Genomic DNA, 18,655 nt, shown 5'->3' with positions numbered 1-18,655 from the left:
GCCCAAGTGCTGAGATTTTGGGGCCCATGCAGCAAGATGTACGGGCAGGTTTTTATTGGCTGTGCACAGCGACGTCCTACGCAGAACCAAGAGTCTGACGTCCACGCAAAAGATTTTCCTACATATTTTGGATTTGAACTTAGGCGACGTCCCTGCATGACTGCCCACCACCCGCGCCTAACAGTACTAGCAGGTAGCGTGCGTTGCCATGGAGCAACAACTTTAGACAAGGAGACATTGTGTATGTGAAACGCGGCTTATAATTATGCTGCGCCAAATGTCGTTTTATACTCCCTCTGTTCCTAGATATTTGTTATTTTAGAGATTTCAAATGAACTATCACATATGAATGTATATAGACATATTTTAGAATGTAGATTCGCTTATTTTATTCTGTATGTAGTCTCTTGTTGAAATCTCTAGAAAGACAAATATTTAAAAACGAAGGTACTTGCTAATAATTAAACAAAATCTAGGACGACCAAACGAAAATGAGATTTCCTAGATGAGCACGAGCCAAGAGTGTAGCGAGTAGTGACTCGTGTCTGACTTGCATAACATTTGCATATGGGTCACACCTTACTGGACATGTGTGGGCTCGCCCCTCATCGGCTACATTTAAATCTCACTAAACAGGTAATGGATTCTCACTAACACTATCTTCTCCTAGACATCACAATATCTCCTAGGAAAGGCTTCACTCACCCGGATATTCAATTCGGTGTCCGGACTTAGCTCCATCCGGTGAACAGTAAAAATGAAAAACACTTACAATTTTCAAAAAATTCTGAAGAAAAACTAGGTGAAAGATGTTCCCGTGCGGGATGTTCGTGCCAAATTTCAGCTTGTTCAGACATTTGAGGAGCTAATGGAAAAAATACAAAATTGATCAAACAGTAAACTTTCTTACAACCCAAAATTTGTCTTTTTTGCTGAGATCTACTGAAATGTCAAAACTCCACAAAACTTGGCACGTACTTCACGCACATGAGCATCTAGCATCACAAAAAAGTTTGACTTTTTACTATTTTAAACAAATTTACTGTTCACCTCAGGTGCAGATGCACCTGAGAGCCAAAACATTGCGTCCATCACTCACTCTTTTACCATATTGACTAGCCGCACAAACACTCCCACCACCTCCCACATCATTACCGCCAGTCAACAACTCAATCCTCTCCATCACTGCAAAACCCCTCTGTTCCATAGTTTGTTAAACAACATTGCGATGTCACCGTGTGTGAGAACCCGGAATTAACTTCCAGACCCTCCTGTGTATATTTGTCAACCCCAGGATCATTGTTGACAACACAGTGAAATGATATCATTGCACAATGCGTAAAAGGTATTACAAGTTTAAATATATCTTGCCACAAGGCATACATAGAGAAATGTCTCATGACATTTATTACAACCAGAAAGCAGCGGAAAGTACAATGCGTAGCGACTCCATCTCAGCCACAGGCAGTCGATGTAGTCCACGTGACCTCACTCCTATGGATCGCCATAGTTGTCGTAGTTATCACCTTTGTCTTCATGAAACTCTGTTGTAAAAATTCTTGCCATGAGTACATTACGTACTCAACATGCCTCCCTCGAGGAAGGACCTAATAGCTACACGTGGCTTCAAAGGAAGGTTGTATGGCTCATTTGCATAAAAGCTAATTTTGTTTGAAAATAACATAGTACATGAATAATAGCAGTTTTAGATGAAAACATGTTTTCTCTCCAGAATAACTTTCATCAAGTGAGGATTCTCGATCAACTCATGTCCTTCATAGGTTTCAAGAATAGTGGCAAAGAGGGAATAAGCAAGACAGGTCCCGTACGTCAAGAAAGATTCATGTGTTGCCCATGACCGTGGACACGGCTATTCGAATAGTTTTACACTCTGCAGAGGTTGTACACTTTACCCACACGACACAATCTCGACTTGTTGCCACCAGTCGCCGCTGGCATAGTACACCATTTGGTATACCGGCAGGGAGATTGTGACGAGGTCTTTCATTAGACCAAACTTACTGTGCCAAGCCCACTAGGTTTCAACACGGAAGTAATCGCAGTTCACATTCCGGGCCCCCCTTTTGTGCCGAGGATACTCCTCGCAAGGCAGCTATCCCATCTGCGGTACGGCGATGACGACAATAAGAGTGAACTAACTAATTAACCAAGCCAGTGCCCATATAGCATGTGGCTGTACTGTTATCACAATCTTCAAATCCAAGACTTATTAGGCCTCATGCGGCACGGACGACTGATTGCCCCCTTCAACAAGTGAAGGGCGGCCAATCGCTCCTTCAATCCTTGATTCAGCTGTCGACCGCCCCAGTATTCAAATGGTAGGTTTCACCCAGAGTAGAAGAGAGTAGAGGAGATCAACAAGGGCCAACTGGCCTAGCTCAGCGATACGTTTCAACTGTCAATGACTCAGAGGTCATTCAACAAAGCACCTATAGGATAAGCATGGCTAAGCATTTCTACTCTACCAGAATACTATAATTCTACTCAGGTGTCAAATGAATAGGCGACAAGCGGATCAAGTTAATGTGTCAATCGACACGCTAGCTACGAGAATTAAAAATAGCATGCATATAGTAACCATCAAAACTCAATGCAATTTTGTAAACCATAGGATAAGTATGATCAAGAAGGAGGCATGCCTTCGTTGTTGAGTCCTTCTTCGGTAACCTGTTTCTGTCCATGTCCAACACCGTCGTCACTCCCTACTCATCGTAATGATAGCAAAAGACAAACAAATAAATACCAAAGCAATAACAAATCCAAATAACATCCAAAACAATTTAAGAGTGGGTGGATAACAAGATATTGATCAAGATAGAGACTCCGAAATGAGGTAGCACGATTGGATGTAAGAGAGAGGATTCATTGAAGTGACATGGTTGAGGTTGACACAACTAAGAAATACTTGGCGATCAAGACTAACGTTCCAATACGAATATGCAATTAAACACTAGTAGTGCCCACTACACATCTTGACAAACTATATAGGAAACTACTATCTAACAAACACAATGGCATCAACACACATGAAAAGGAACCATCCTATGCATTTAACCACACAGTTTACAACATGACATGAAGAAGGTAATAGTTAACCACAAAATAGATATTTAGGTAGAATCTAAATGTTTATAATGGTCAATAGTAGTCAAACATATACATCAACTATATAATAATTCAAAAGGCAATAGTTTCGTAAGACAAACGAACAAACATTACAAACCGTACTAGTTAAGCAATCAAAAATCACTCAACAACATGAATCAAATTGACCTAGGTCTAACCCTATAACATTATTAATATAAAGTAGGATCAACTCTATTATGACAAACCAAGTCATTTGTCAAACAATTGACAAGAAATTGTACAAGACATGGAACAAAAGAGTGAACTACTATCCAGGCATGATATGATTAAGATTAATAATCAACCACAAGTAAATATTTAGATGTATCCAAATATTTATAATAGTTAACAATAGGAAAAGACTAAATACCAATCATAACAACTATTAGCAAGCATTTCTATGACAAAAGACAAACCAATGCTATCACAAAACTAATTGGAAAAATTAAATAACCAGACACATCATACAAGGCATGTGAGTATAGAATCGTGAAGAGGTCTTATCTAATAAGACAAGCATTAAACATATGAGTTACCATGAGAAGACACTTAAACTAGGACACTCTTTATAATAAAGGAAACAACTAATATCCAAATGACCTCTAGCAAAAAGATTACCACAACATGATTAACAACAAAGCAACAATGTGCACTAAGCATATGAGAAAGACACAACTCAACTATTGAAAGGTAAACTATCCTAATCATGTGATGAGCTAATGCAACATGTGCCAAACACTCATAACACTAACATCAGACAAGTCAAGCATATATGAGCAACACAAGTACAACTATAACACATGGAATATAATAACACATGAAAGATAACTAGCATGACTTGATGTCTAGACTTAGGCATACTACAAATGCAACAGTAAGCTAAACCAGATATGATGCTAAGCATAGATGATCATGACACGAGATACCAAAATATGCTACTAATAAAATGCAACGTGTAACTACGAGATAACCTAGTTGATAACAAGTGACCTAAAGATCAAGCACGACGTTAGCATACAACACTACCATGCTAGTTATGATAAAATGAGAACATGGAAGCATACTAAGCACGTACAAAGTATACAACTAGATCATCTCATCAACCAAATCAACATGCGTTATAGAAGCACGAATATCAAGATCATGACATGCATTTCTATGTAGTCATGATACACTTGCAAATATATAAAAGGTACACAACTAAGCATCATACAACACACGGATTGGTACACACACATGTTATGCAATCAAGTTATACAATCGAACATCATGACACAGTATTGATAAGGCAAGAAATTCTTAAATAAAAGAATGTATGGTATCAACAAATCACTATGATATATCTACCAAGTAAACGTTAACCAAATGTATGAACATAAGGTACAAACTACCAATGATATAACACATGGTAGGCATACAACCAAATATGACTTCTACTTGAGTAAGTACTAACATGACATGTCAATCAACTAAGCATGCATAGCTACCATCCTAGGTAAATAAAATAACTTGGATAATCAACAAGAAATAATAAAGCAAATTATATGCAACAAGCATAACCTATAGATAGCAATACAAATCTACAACATAGTATAAAGGAACCAACACCATGTAATCTTGGATAACATCAAAAAAAGAGTAACAACTAAGTAATAATATTATATGCAATGAACTATAATGTAGTCACTTCCAAATAACAAAGCATTTCAATAGACATCTAGTATGAAGAGAGCTATGCAACAACACATAGGAAAAAAATATATAAATATCAATCGTAGGCATGTCCCGGATTCAAACCGATAAAACAAGCATGCAGCATGGATGGAAATTAACATGTAAACCATATCTAAACATCGCCATGCCAAACAAAATTAAAATAAGACATGAAATATTCCATGCTTTGATAAACAAATCAAATCCTAGAATAATCCTACAAAACTATAAACATGGCGAACGTTCACCAAATATTGTACGTGCATTAGGGAAACATGCTACACAACAATATCACACAAGACAACATATGAAATTTTCTCGCCCTGATTTTTGGGGAAAAAAATTCTTAAACATTCCGAGAATCGGGATGTTACAGATCTAACCCCCTTAAAAGAAATCTCGTCCCCGAGATTCAGGCTGACTAAAGAGAATGGGTTTGGGTAAGCTTCGTCTTCGACACACATCTTCTCATAAACTTGTGGAACCATGGTCGATTCTGAACTTGGCGACATACAACTTTTGGGGTCTTGCTTGGAGATAGTTTGATTGGCGATGCTATCTCTAGCTTGCTCAAAGATTGGAATAGTCTTTCGGTCTTGGCGATGGTAATCTGATAGCTTCTCTGAGTGGTTGACATTCTTCAGTCTTTCTCTTCTTCTGTAGGCGAAGCATTGGTGTGGATAGACTCATTGATTCTTCCTTCAGGTTGAAATTTATATTACATGTATTGAAAATATTCAATCTTCATCTTCTTTGCGAATGAAGGTCTTCAATTCTTCAATCTCGCCGAATAACCTTATACTACCCCCCCTTAAAAGATGTTTTCCATGGGGTTCACTTTGACAATAGACCTCCAAATGGTTGTTGCAACTTCTTTGCTCTCAAACTGTCCTCCGGTGTTTATAGAGAAGAGGGAGAGAACATAAGAGGAGTAAAAAAAATCCTACAAAAGGTGAAGGTACCACAGAAGATAAACAAAAGATAACAGCAAGATAACCATGAAGCTATCCAAATAGAACTCAAAAGCAACTCATTTTGGAAAATAGGGTTTTAGTATGACTGCATAGGAAAACACCAAAAATATGCAGACAATACTCACACAAGAAAGGTTTTGCGTCTACAAGCTACGAGTCCTACCACTACATGGGTGTTAACCAACCTAATCCTATATGGCTGGTCACAATAAATCTTGGGGCAAATCTTCAACGTTGACGATTGAATCATGATCGATGGTTGTTGACTTTTGAGTTCTAGAAGTGTCTTCTCTTGAAAAAATGTTGCTACTCAAAGCTTCAGGGGTTGAAGTTATCTTGAAATTCCTGGCACATCGTGTGAAGTTTCTGACTTTTCAATACCAAGGGCAGGGGAAATGGTTTCTCACTACTACAAAGAAGAAGGTGGAGAAGTAGAGTTTAAATCTCAATTGAATAAGATGAGGTGAGAATAGCAATAGTGAAGGAGAAGAGTACGAGAATGATCCTTTTCAAAATAGTCTTTCTTATTAAAAAAATAGTCCCTAAAGCTTTCCATTTCTAACTAAGACCACGCGACTAGGTCGACATCGGCTCTGATACCACTTCTGTGAGAACCCGGAATTAACTTTCATACCCTCCTGTGTATATTTGTCAACCCCAGGATCATTGTTGACAACACATCGAAATGATATCATTGCACAATGCGTAAAAGGTATTACAAGTTTAAATATATCTTGCCACAAGGCATACATAGAGAAATGTCTCATGACATTTATTACAACCAGAAAGCAGCGGAAAGTACAATGTGTAGCGACTCCATCTCAGCCACAGGCAGTCGATGTAGTCCACGTGACCTCACTCCTATGGATCGCCATAGTTGTCGTAGTTATCACCTTTGTCTTCATGAAACTCTGTTGTAAAAATTATTGCCATGAGTACATTACATACTCAACATGCCTCCCTCGAGGAAGGACCTAATAGCTACATGTGGCTTCAAAGGAAGGTTGTATGGCTCATTTGCATAAAAGCTAATTTTGTTTGAAAATAACATAGTACATGAATAATAACAGTTTTAGATGAAAACATGTTTTCTCTCCAGAATAACTTTCATCAAGTGAGGATCCTCGATCAACTCACGTCTTCATAGGTTTCAAGAATAGTGGCAAAGAGGGAATAAGCAAGACAGGTCCCGTACGTCAAGAAAGATTCATGTGTTGCCCATGACCGTGGACACGGCTATTCAAATAGTTTTACACTCTGCAGAGGTTGTACACTTTACCCACACGACACAATCTCGACTTGTTGCCACCAGCGGCCGCTGGCATAGTACACCATTTGGTATACCGGTAGGGAGATTGTGACGAGGTCTTTCATTAGACCAAACTTACTGTGCCAAGCCCACTAGATTTCAACACGGAAGTAACCGCAGTTCACAGTCCGGCCCCCCCTTTTGTGCCGAGGATACTCCTCGCAAGGCAGCTATCCCATTTGCGGTACGGCGATGACGACAATAAGAGTGAACTAACTAATTAACCAAGCCAGTGCCCATATAGCATGTGGCTGTACTGTTATCACAATCTTCAAATCCAAGACTTATTAGGCCTCATGCGGCACGGACGACTGATTGCCCCCTTCAACAAGTGAAGGGCGGCCAATCGCTCCTTCAATCCTTGACTCAGCTGTCGCCCGCACCAGTATTCAGATGGTAAGTTTCACCCAGAGTAGAAGAGAGTAGAGGAGATCAACAAGGGCCAACTGTCCTAGCTCAGCGATACGTTTCAACTGTCAATGACTCAGAGGTCATTCAACAAAGCACCTATAGGATAAGCATGGCTAAGCATTTCTACTCTATCGGAATACTTTAATTCTACTTAGGTGTCAAATGAATAGGCGACAAGCGGATCAAGTTAATGTGTCAATCGACACGCTAGCTACGAGAATTAAAAATAGCATGCATATAGTAACCATAAAAACTCAATGCAATTTTGTAAACCATAGGATAAGTATGATCAAGAAGGAGGCATGCCTTCGTTGTTGAGTCCTTCTTCGGTAACCTGTTTATGTCCGTGTCCAACACCGTTGTCACTCCCTACTCATCGTAGTGATAGCAAAAGACAAACAAATAAATACCAAAGCAATAACAAATCCAAATAACATCCAAAACAATTTAAGAGTGGGTGGATAACAAGATATTGATCAAGATGGAGACTCCGAAATGAGGTAGCACGATTGGATGTAAGAGAGAGGATTCATTGAAGTGACATGGTTGAGGTTGACACAACTAAGAAGTACTTGGCGATCAAGACTAACGTTCCAATACGAATATGCAATTAAACACTAGTAGTGCCCACTACACATCTTGACAAACTATATAGGAAACTACTATCTAACAAACACAATGGCATCAATACACATGAAAAGGAACCATCCTATGCATTTAACCACAGAGTTTACAACATGACATGAAGAAGGTAATAGTTAACCACAAATAGATATTTAGATAGAATCTAAATATTTATAATGGTCAATAGTAGTCAAACATATTCATCAACTATATAATAATTCAAAAGGCAATAGTTCCGTAAGACAAACGAACAAACATTACAAACCATACTAGTTAAGCAATCAAAAATCACTCAACAACATGAATCAAATTGACCTAGGTCTAACCCTATAACATTATTAATATAAAGTAGGATCAACTCTATTATGACAAACCAAGTCATTTGTCAAACAATTAACAAGAAATTGTACAAGACATGGAACAAAAGAGTGAACTACTATCCAGGCATGATATGATTAAGATTAATAATCAACCACAAGTAAATATTTGGATGTATCCAAATATTTATAATGGTTAACAATAGGAAAAGACTAAACACCAATCATAACAACTATTAGCAAGCATTTCTATGACAAAAGACAAACCAATGCTATCACAAAACTAATTGGAAAAATTAAATAACCAGACACATCATACAAGGCATGTGAGTATAGAATCGTGAAGAGGTCGTATCTAATAAGACAAGCATTAAACATATGAGTGACCATGAGAAGACACTTAAACTAGGACACTCTTTATAATAAAGGAAACAACTAATATCCAAATGACCTCTAGCAAAAAGATTACCACAACATGATTAACAACAAAGCAACAATGTGCACTAAGCATATGAGAAAGACACAACTCAACTATTGAAAGGTAAACTATCCTAATCATGTGATGAGCTAATGCAACATGTGCCAAACACTCATAACACTAACATCAGACAAGTCAAGCATATATGAGCAACACAAGTACAACTATAACACATGGAATATAATAACACATGAAAGATAACTAGCATGACTTGATGTCTAGACTTAGGCATACTACAAATGCAACAGTAAGCTAAACCAGATATGATGCTAAGCATAGATGATCATGACACGAGATACCAAAATATGCTACTAATAAAATGCAATGTGTAACTACGAGATAACCTAGTTGATAACAAGTGACCTAAAGATCAAGAACGACGTTAGCATACAACACTACCATGCTAGTTATGATAAATGAGAACATGGAAGCATACTAAGCACGTACAAAGTATACAACTAGATCATCTCATCAACCAAATCAACATGCGTTATAGAAGCAAGAATATCAAGATCATGACATGCATTTCTATGTAGTCATGATACACTTGCAAATATATAAAAGGTACACAACTAAGCATCATACAACACACGGATTGGTACACACACACGTTATGCAATCAAGTTATACAATCGAACATCATGACACAGTATTGATAAGGCAAGAAATTCTTAAATAAAAGAATGTATGGTATCAACAAATCACTATGATATATCTACCAAGTAAACGTTAACCAAATGTATGAACATAAGGTACAAACTACCAATGATATAACACATGGTAGGCATACAACCAAATATGACTTCTACTTGAGTAAGTACTAACATGACATGTCAATCAACTAAGCATGCATAGCTACCATCCTAGGTAAATATAATAACTTGGATAATCAACAAGAAATAATAAAGCAAATTATATGCAACAAGCATAACCTATAGATAGCAATACAAATCTACAACATAGTATAAAGGAACCAACACCATGTAATCTTGGATAACATCAAAAAAAGAGTAACAACTAAGTAATAATATTATATGCAATGAACTATAATGTAGTCACTTCCAAATAACAAAGCATTTCAATAGACATCTAGTATGAAGAGAGCTATGCAACAACACATAGGAAAAAATATATAAATATCAATCGTAGGCATGTCCCGGATTCAAACCGATAAAACAAGCATGCGGCATGGATGGAAATTAATATGTAAACCATATCTAAACATCGCCATGCCAAACAAAATTAAAATAAGACATGAAATATTCCATGCTTTGATAAACAAATCAAATCCTAGAATAATCCTACAAAACTATAAACATGGCGAACGTTCACCAAATATTGTACGTGCATTAGGGAAACATGCTACACAACAATATCACACAAGACAACATATGAAATTTTCTCGCCCTGATTTTTTGGGGAAAAAAATTCTTAAACATTCCGAGAATCGGGATGTTACACCGTGCCTCCTCCAAATCAGTCAACCTTGTCGCCATCGTCTCGATCCGCTCTGCCCTCGCCTTGCGAGCAGCCAACCCATCCTAGCCGGGAACTTTGTTGTTTTATGCTAATTTTTTCCTTTTTGTGTGGCCTATAAATCATCGTATCATTTTATGTTATATAGATACGTAGAGAACAATTATACCATAGAAAAAATTTCCTTAAATTTTAAATCCATTTTGAAAATATTAAAATTGTGGGTCTCCTGGAGCGGAGGAGCCAAATTATCTAACTTAGTGATTTATCTAGCATTATACATTGTAGGGTGCACGTCAGACCAAATGTTTCATTTATTCAAACAAAAATATCTCTAAACACACCATGCGTGTGATCAGATATTTTTATCTTTGGCTAAAGAAAATCAGGCAGAATATGGCACCATCAGATCTATTACATTTTGATAATATTTTTATCAGAGAAACTATTAATGTTTAGGTCACTTCTCAAATGTATCATTGAGTTCCTCAATGGAAATACAACACTCGAAGTAGGGTCAACTCATAGAGCATTTACAAAACACAAGGGCTTCCATAACAGTAGAGCACAAACAAAGCGTGAGGGGCTCCTATAAGGGCCTTCGTTATTTCATACAATAAAATCACTCAACTCCATCAAGACAATGATGGCATTTTAGCATTCCTTTCTATAGGACAATGATGGACGGCCTCGAAAGCCCTAAAACATTTAGCAAAAAACATGGTCAAAGATGCAGTTGGTTTGGGCACTTTATGAGCTTCATCAAGGATCAAAGTAGACAAATGGTCTTTAAATTAACATTAAGAATACAATAAATCATCATATATAAATAAGGGCATCATATATATACCAGTTCGTGCCTAATCCAAGGGTTTCTCCTAGAGACTTTTAATTTCCGAGCTTATCAAATCTCTTGGACCTGCCATGTGAGTCATCATTTTGCAAAATATCGAGTGATTTGGTGAGAATAAAACTCAATTGTAGTTGGAACTGGTACCGATTATCTATGTGCATATTTAGTAAAACAAAACAACAAGTAATCCATACAACAGGGTTATTATGATATTGCTTCATTTGCTGATTTCGTAGGTCAACTAATGTTGTCCTCAAGGATGCCAGTGTGTCTAGTAATAAGTGAATTGAATATTTGCTTACTAAAAATGTTTACCGGGGAAGTAGTAGGAGGAGGCGGCACCACTGCCAAGGGTGAGCATCATGCAAACGATGACGTACTTGAGAGGTAGGCATCCAAGGAGACGGGGGAGGGGCGGAGAAGACGGTGACGAGGAGGTGGAGGTAGTGGGTGGCGACAGGGCTGCTGCAGTAGGAAGGAGATGAGGTAGGAGGGGCGTTGGGGCACGGACGACGTTGTTGACAAACTCACAGAGGCTAGTGTCAAAGGAGATGGATGACAGGCGGATGGGATGAAGAGGATGAGGGGGAGGTGGTGGTGATGGTGTCCATTCAGATTGTTGCAACAGAAAAGAAGGCAACAGAGGCGTCGGCGGGGAGCCCACCACCCATCCCCGTCACTACCCACTCCTGTGCTCCCTGACCTATAGCATGTCTCTCACTGATCTCAATTTCGACAGAGGGAAAGATTTCTCCTTGGAAGTGTGGAGGAAGTGGGGAGTCCCTATCAACTTTGACGAAGGATCGGACCAAGAAGAATTCCTTCTGGTGGCAGAATTCACCAGATCCCAAATTAGACTCACCGAAGAATCAATAAGCACCATTCTCCTGTCTTGTTTTGGTGGAAGAACCTCCCTTTCAAAGTTAAGCTGCTTCAAAATTGGTCATTCAAATTCTCGGTCTCTTCAAAGAAGTGGGATTCTCTATCATCAAGGGAGGTAACATCTCTCTGCCTTTGCTCAATGTCAACTTTCTTCTTTGGGGGAATGGAGGCCCGAATTCTTGCTGGGAGTTAGACCAATATCTCCAAGAAAAGGAAGATGAACGGACTCATGTTTTCCGTAGACATCCTAGGAAATTATACATGCAAGCTCTTAGATATCCTACCATCTACTCTCCACCAAATTCTTCTGATCCTAGATCCACCATTATTCATCATTCAGTTTCAAATGTTGCTCCATCTTCGGGGCACCATAGTCCTAATTTTGGCAGTTATGGCTATAATAAGCATTCATTGGTGACTTCCAACCCCAGCGCGGGAACTCAACCAAGTCAAACTGATAAAGAGGCCTTTTGTGTTCATTGTCTACTCACGGGCCATTTTCGACCTAGCTGCAAGAATAGGATTAAATGTCGTGCCTGTAAGAAATGGGGCCACATAGCCAAAGATTGCTACTCTCATGCCCAGCCCATCTGCACATCTGAACCCAACAACTCAAATGAGCCCATCTGTTTCCAGAAATAGACGATTGGCATTCCTAGGCAGGTGGCCACAATTCCCGAGAATGTCACGACAGGTGCGGTAAATCAGCAGACCGGTCAAGGAATTCTAGCTAATCCCCTTATAGCACCTTCCCGAGTTGGTAGCATCATTTACCCTGCCCCTCCGCATTCTGTTTCCCAGTGTATCCAAGTTGCTGTCACCCTCATCTCTGAAACAAATCACCGCTCGCCGCCGGCCAGGCAGGGCGTCGGCTCCTCCATCATGGCGACATTCCCTTTCAATGCCACACCTTTCCTCCCTCCAAATCACCACAACATTGAGGTTGCAGGTAGACCTGCTAGCGTGAGGGTGATGTCAGTAGCGACACCGCCCATGCATGAAGATTGGGCGACTGTGACGATTGTTCCAATGCCCAACCTTCCTGTGGAGTTCAACACCGTTCGATTGGGATAAGATTTCTTCATAGACAGGAGATTGGGATTTCCAGAAATCGTCCCGTGCCCTTTTAGTCAGGCTTATGTCAAGATGAACAACATTTTCGATTGGGATAATCTTGTTTCCAATAGCCCTCACCTGTTCACTAACATGCATGTCATCTTTGAGAGGCATAACAAAGGTTTAAACTGGAGGAAGTTAGTTCTGAACCGAGAAGTGTGGATTTTACTATGTGGCTTCCCCCTGGATAGGAGAAATATCTAGGAGATCAATGATGCAGTCAGTAAGTTTGGCAAAAGAAATAGTTGGGATAGAGTTATAAGCACTAGATCCAACCAAGTGGTCAAAGTAAAGGTGGAAGAATTGAGAGATATTCCTGCTAGCATTGTGTTTGGGGATGGTGAAAATTCAGATTCACTTACATGTCCAGTTGTCATTCTTCAGCATCAGATACTTGGTGTGGAGCCACATGATGAGGACCCTATCCAACCTCATGGCAATCCGTACCCAATGCCATTACAGGAAAACTTCCACCCCAACTAGCATAATCACTTTCTTGGACCACTGCAGCAACATGAGCAATAGGAGCCACAACTGAATCTGAATCTGGCACTGAATAATGAAGAGAATGTGAATTTGGTAGAGGAAGCAGAGCAGGAACATGATTTACGTGGATGGGGCCACTGGGCTATGCCAAACCATAATGTTGATTTAGAAATTCATGCTGGACTTGAACTTAATGATATTATGGCACCTATGGAAGAAGATGAACAACCAGCAGATGACAACATTGACCATAGCAACCTCGCTCTCTCTATGGGTCATTCTGATAACAGTGGAAATACTGGAGCTTTAGATAATGTGTCATTGGCCCCTCTCATACCAGATTTGGATATTGCTGAAGGGCCTATTCCTGAACCAGTTCAAGCCCACCTACCACCTGAAGCTGCTATCATAGGCCCTCAGGTCCCCAGACTACCAATAATTGATATGAGCCTGGATATGATCATGCTGCAGCCCAACAACAATGAGACAGAGAGACACGAGGTTCCCATGCAGATGGAGTTTTTTGCTAACTCACATATGCCTGCAACTGTCACTGTTGCACCTGGGGATGATCGAAGGATTGAAACTAGGGATAAAAAGACAGAGATTTTGGAACAGATGATTGCTTCCGGGGCTTTGGGAAAAGCACCGGTAGATAACATTCCTCACAAAGAGTCACTAGGTATGGTTGACACCTCCTATCATGACAAAATTATGATCTGTCAGCACCCCCTGGTTTTTCTATACCTGCCTTCCTCAATGAGAGACATGATATTCCTACAGGCATAGTGCAAATAAATCAGCAAGAAGTGGACCCAGTACTTGCAGCTATGGAAACTGAACATGACAGGATGGCTGAATATCTGGGGCATGAGGGAGCTCAGACTTGGGAGAAGCATTTTGCTCCATCCCAGGATGACAAGAATGTCATACAGGTACCTATGGATTGGGTTAATTTTCTGCCAGTTACTTTACTCACTCCAGATAAATTTGATTGGGCTAAGAAATTTGTTACCTCTAATGTCTGGGAGATCATCACACAAGGGTTGAACTACACTAATACTCTACCATTTGCTATCCCTAATGCCTGCCCGAATATTGAACCTTCTATCTACTGCACAATGTCTATACAGGTAGAACAAGAACAAGAAGTCACCTCTCCCATGATCTCAACCTCCAAGGTGTCAGCCACAGCATCCACTACCTCAACACTTCTTAATAACAAAAAAAGAAAGGATAAGGTTCCACTGGTAGAAACTAAGGTAAGAAGGAGTTGTAGCTTGCAAAAAATTGCTAGAGGATATAAAAAGAACATTTGTGTTGACAAGAACTGCCTTGCTTGCCATGCTCTACCTCCACCCATCCCTGCAAAAGTAGCTAAAAATCTTAACACTACTTTTTGCAAGGTTCCTCGCAGCGACACTTCAGAGGAGCTTCTTACCAGCAAGAACAAGAAGATGAAGAGCACTGCTGCATCAAATGTGGGCCCCAAGACAAGCTAGGATTGCTCAAAGGCTCCCAGGGAGCATAGCAAATAAGGAGTCAATGCTAGATAGTAGATAGAGGGTAGTATGGCTACAAGAATATCAGTCTTATATTCTCAGCCTAAGTATTCAGAAGTTCCTGTCCTAAGTATATGCTGGTCTATAACCTCTGAACTTGTGATGAATGGTTTGTGGATCTTTTGGTCTCATGCACTGTGTATGAGCTGTACTTCATGCTTGCTATGCCCCCTTTCTTTAGATTCAGTAGCTACTGTGCAAGTTGGGTCTATGATTAATGTTTAGTATTCTCAGTTCAATTCAGACATGCACAGTCTATCATGCATGATCTCCTGGCATCTGAACTATTGTCTTAGTCAGAGTAGGAACAGTATTCTAGCTGTCTTGAGTTTATATCATGGCTAGGGAATGGAATATTTTGAACTAGAACATTAGAGGTACCAATGACCCAGATAAATGGACTGCTATTAGAAATAAAATTGAAGAATATCGATGTGCCATAGTTTGCCTTCAGGAGACTAAAAGAGAACATTTTGACAGTGGATATATAAAAAAATTCTGTCCTAGAAGAATCAGTATATCTGCGTATCTTCCATCTTTAGGGGCATCTAGGGGCCTCTTGATTGCATGGAATGAATAATTTTTCAAAGGCCAGCTATTCCATTCTAATGCGTACTCACTATCTATCACTTTCACTTCTAACCATAATGGATATTCATGGATTCTATCCAATATTCATGGTCCCTGTCATCACTCAGATAGAAGTATATTCATAGAATGGTTTAAAAACTTCCAAATTCTGGATGATATCAATTGGATGGTTCTTGGAGATTTCAATTACATCAGATATCCACACAACAGAAATAGAGACGGAGGCAACATCTCAGACATGCTTGCTGATACGTCTCCAACGTATCTATAATCTTTTATTGTTCCATGCTATTGTATTATCTATTTTAGATGTTTAATAGGCATTTATATGCTATTTTATATTATTTTTGGGACTAACCTATTAACCGAGGGGCCAGTGCCAGTTTCTGTTTTTTTTGCCTATTTTAGAGTTTCGCAGAAAAGGAATACCAAACGGAGTCCAAATGGAATGAAACCTTCGCGATGATCTTTCTTGGACCGGAAGGAAACCAGAAGACTTGGAGATGAAGCCGGAGATGCAACGAGGCGACCATGAGGCAGGAGGGCGTGTCCCCTACCTTGTGGGCCCCTCGTAGCTCCCCTGACCTAGTTCCTTCGCCTATATATACTCTTATACCCTGAAAACATCCAGGAGAGCCACGAAACCACTTTTCCACCACCGCAACCTTCTGTACCTGTGAGACCCCATCTAGGGGCCTTTTCCGGTGTCCTGCCAGAGGGGGATTCGATCATGAAGGGCTTCTACATCAACACCATTACCTCTCCAGTGAAGCGTGAGTAGTTTACCACAGACCTTCGGGTCCATAGTTATTAGCTAGATTGCTTCTTCTCTCTCTTTGATTCTCAATACCATGTTCTCCTTGATGTTCTTGGATATCTATTCGATGTAATATTATTTTGCGGTGTGTTTGCCGAGATCTGATGAATTGTGGATTTATGATCAGATTATCTATGAATATTATTTGGTTCTTCTCTGAATTCTTATATGCATGATTTGATATCTTTGCAAGTCTCTTCGAATTATCGATTTAGTTTGGCCTACTAGATTGATCTTTCTTGCAATGAGAGAAGTTCTTAGCTTTGGGTAAAAAGATGGGGTTTTCATCATATTGTTTGAGTTAATTCCTCTACATCATGTCATCTTACTTAATGCGTTACTCCGTTCTTTATGAACTTAATACTCTAGATGCATGCTGGATAGCGGTCGATGTGTGGAGCAATAGTAGTAGATGCAGAATCGTTTCGGTCTACTTGACACGGACGTGATGCCTATGTTCATGATCATTGCCTTAGATATCATCATAACTATGCGCTTTTCTATCAATTGCTCGGCAGTAATTTGTTCACCCACCGTAATATTTTCTATCTTGAGATAAGCCACTAGTGAAACCTATGGCCCCCGGGTCTCTTTTCCATATTATTAAATCTCGTTTACATTTTGCTAGTTTCCGATCTACTATTTTGCAAGCTTTTACTTTACGATCTATAAAACAAAAATATTTACTTTACCAGTTATCTATCTCTACCAGATTTCACTTTGCAAGTGACCGTGAAGGGATTGACAACCCCTTTATCATGTTGGGTGCAAGTTGTTGATTGTTTGTGTAGGTATTCGATGACTTATGTGCCGTCCCTTACTAGATTAATACCTTGGTTCTCAAAACTGAGGGAAATACTTACGCTACTTTGTTGCATCACCCTTTCCTCTTCAAGGGAAAACCAACGCAAGCTCAAGAGGTAGCAAGAAGGATTTCTGGCACCATTGCCGAGGAGATCTACATCAAGTCAAGCCATACCAAGTACCCACCATAAACTCTTCTCTCTTGCATTACATTATTTGCCATTCACCTCTTGTTTTCCTCTCCCCCACCTCTAAAACAATTTTTCGAAAAGATTTGCCTTTTCTTCGCCCTCCTTCCGTTCGATCTTGTGTTACCATGTGCCTTCTTTTTGCTTCAATCTTCACTTGCTAAAATTTTATGGATCCTCATCCACTTTCTAATCTTTTTAAGAGATCCAATTATGATTAACCAATTTCTAGTGATTTGAGTGCACTAGATTATCTTTATGAGGTTTTGCCTGAAATTCGTGAATCTGAAAATTGTGATGAAGAAATTTATGAAGAGATTCACGATAGCTCCTTGAATAAAAAGCATGATTGCAATGATTTTACTATAAATTCTATTGATGTCAATTGTGCTAATAATAAGCAAAACCCTAAGCTTGGGGATGCTAGTTTTGCTATGTCTACTATTTGTTGCAATGATCATGATTGGGGTGATTCTTCGTATGATCTTGAAAATTTATTTAAGCCCCATAATGATTATGAGATTGATAATAATGTTTGCAATATTATTGAAAGTGGGTTTGGAAGAGTGTCAACTTTAGATCCCACATATTTGGAGAATGTTCAATCTTATGAAATTTTTGATACAAGTAGGTTTGGAGATGCCATGACTTTAGTTAATGTTAATCCCACTATTTTGGAAGAGTGTCAACTTCGCATGCATGTGGATCGTGTTGAGAATATGTTATGTGATAGCTATTTTGTTGAATTCACTTATGATCCTACATGTAATTATTATGAGAGATGGAACTATGGTTGTAGAAATTTTCATGTTACTAAATTACCTCTCTTCATGTTGAGATTGCTATCGTCTCTTTCTTCTTCCTTGCATATGGTAGCTTTTGATTTTCTTGATAACTTGTTTGCTTA

Source organism: Triticum aestivum, chromosome 5B (genome assembly GCF_018294505.1).
Source record: "Triticum aestivum cultivar Chinese Spring chromosome 5B, IWGSC CS RefSeq v2.1, whole genome shotgun sequence".
In the NCBI taxonomy this organism is placed as follows: domain Eukaryota; kingdom Viridiplantae; phylum Streptophyta; class Magnoliopsida; order Poales; family Poaceae; genus Triticum; species Triticum aestivum.
The sequence above is the reverse complement of the archived record's forward strand: the minus strand, read 5'-3'. Positions refer to the sequence as shown.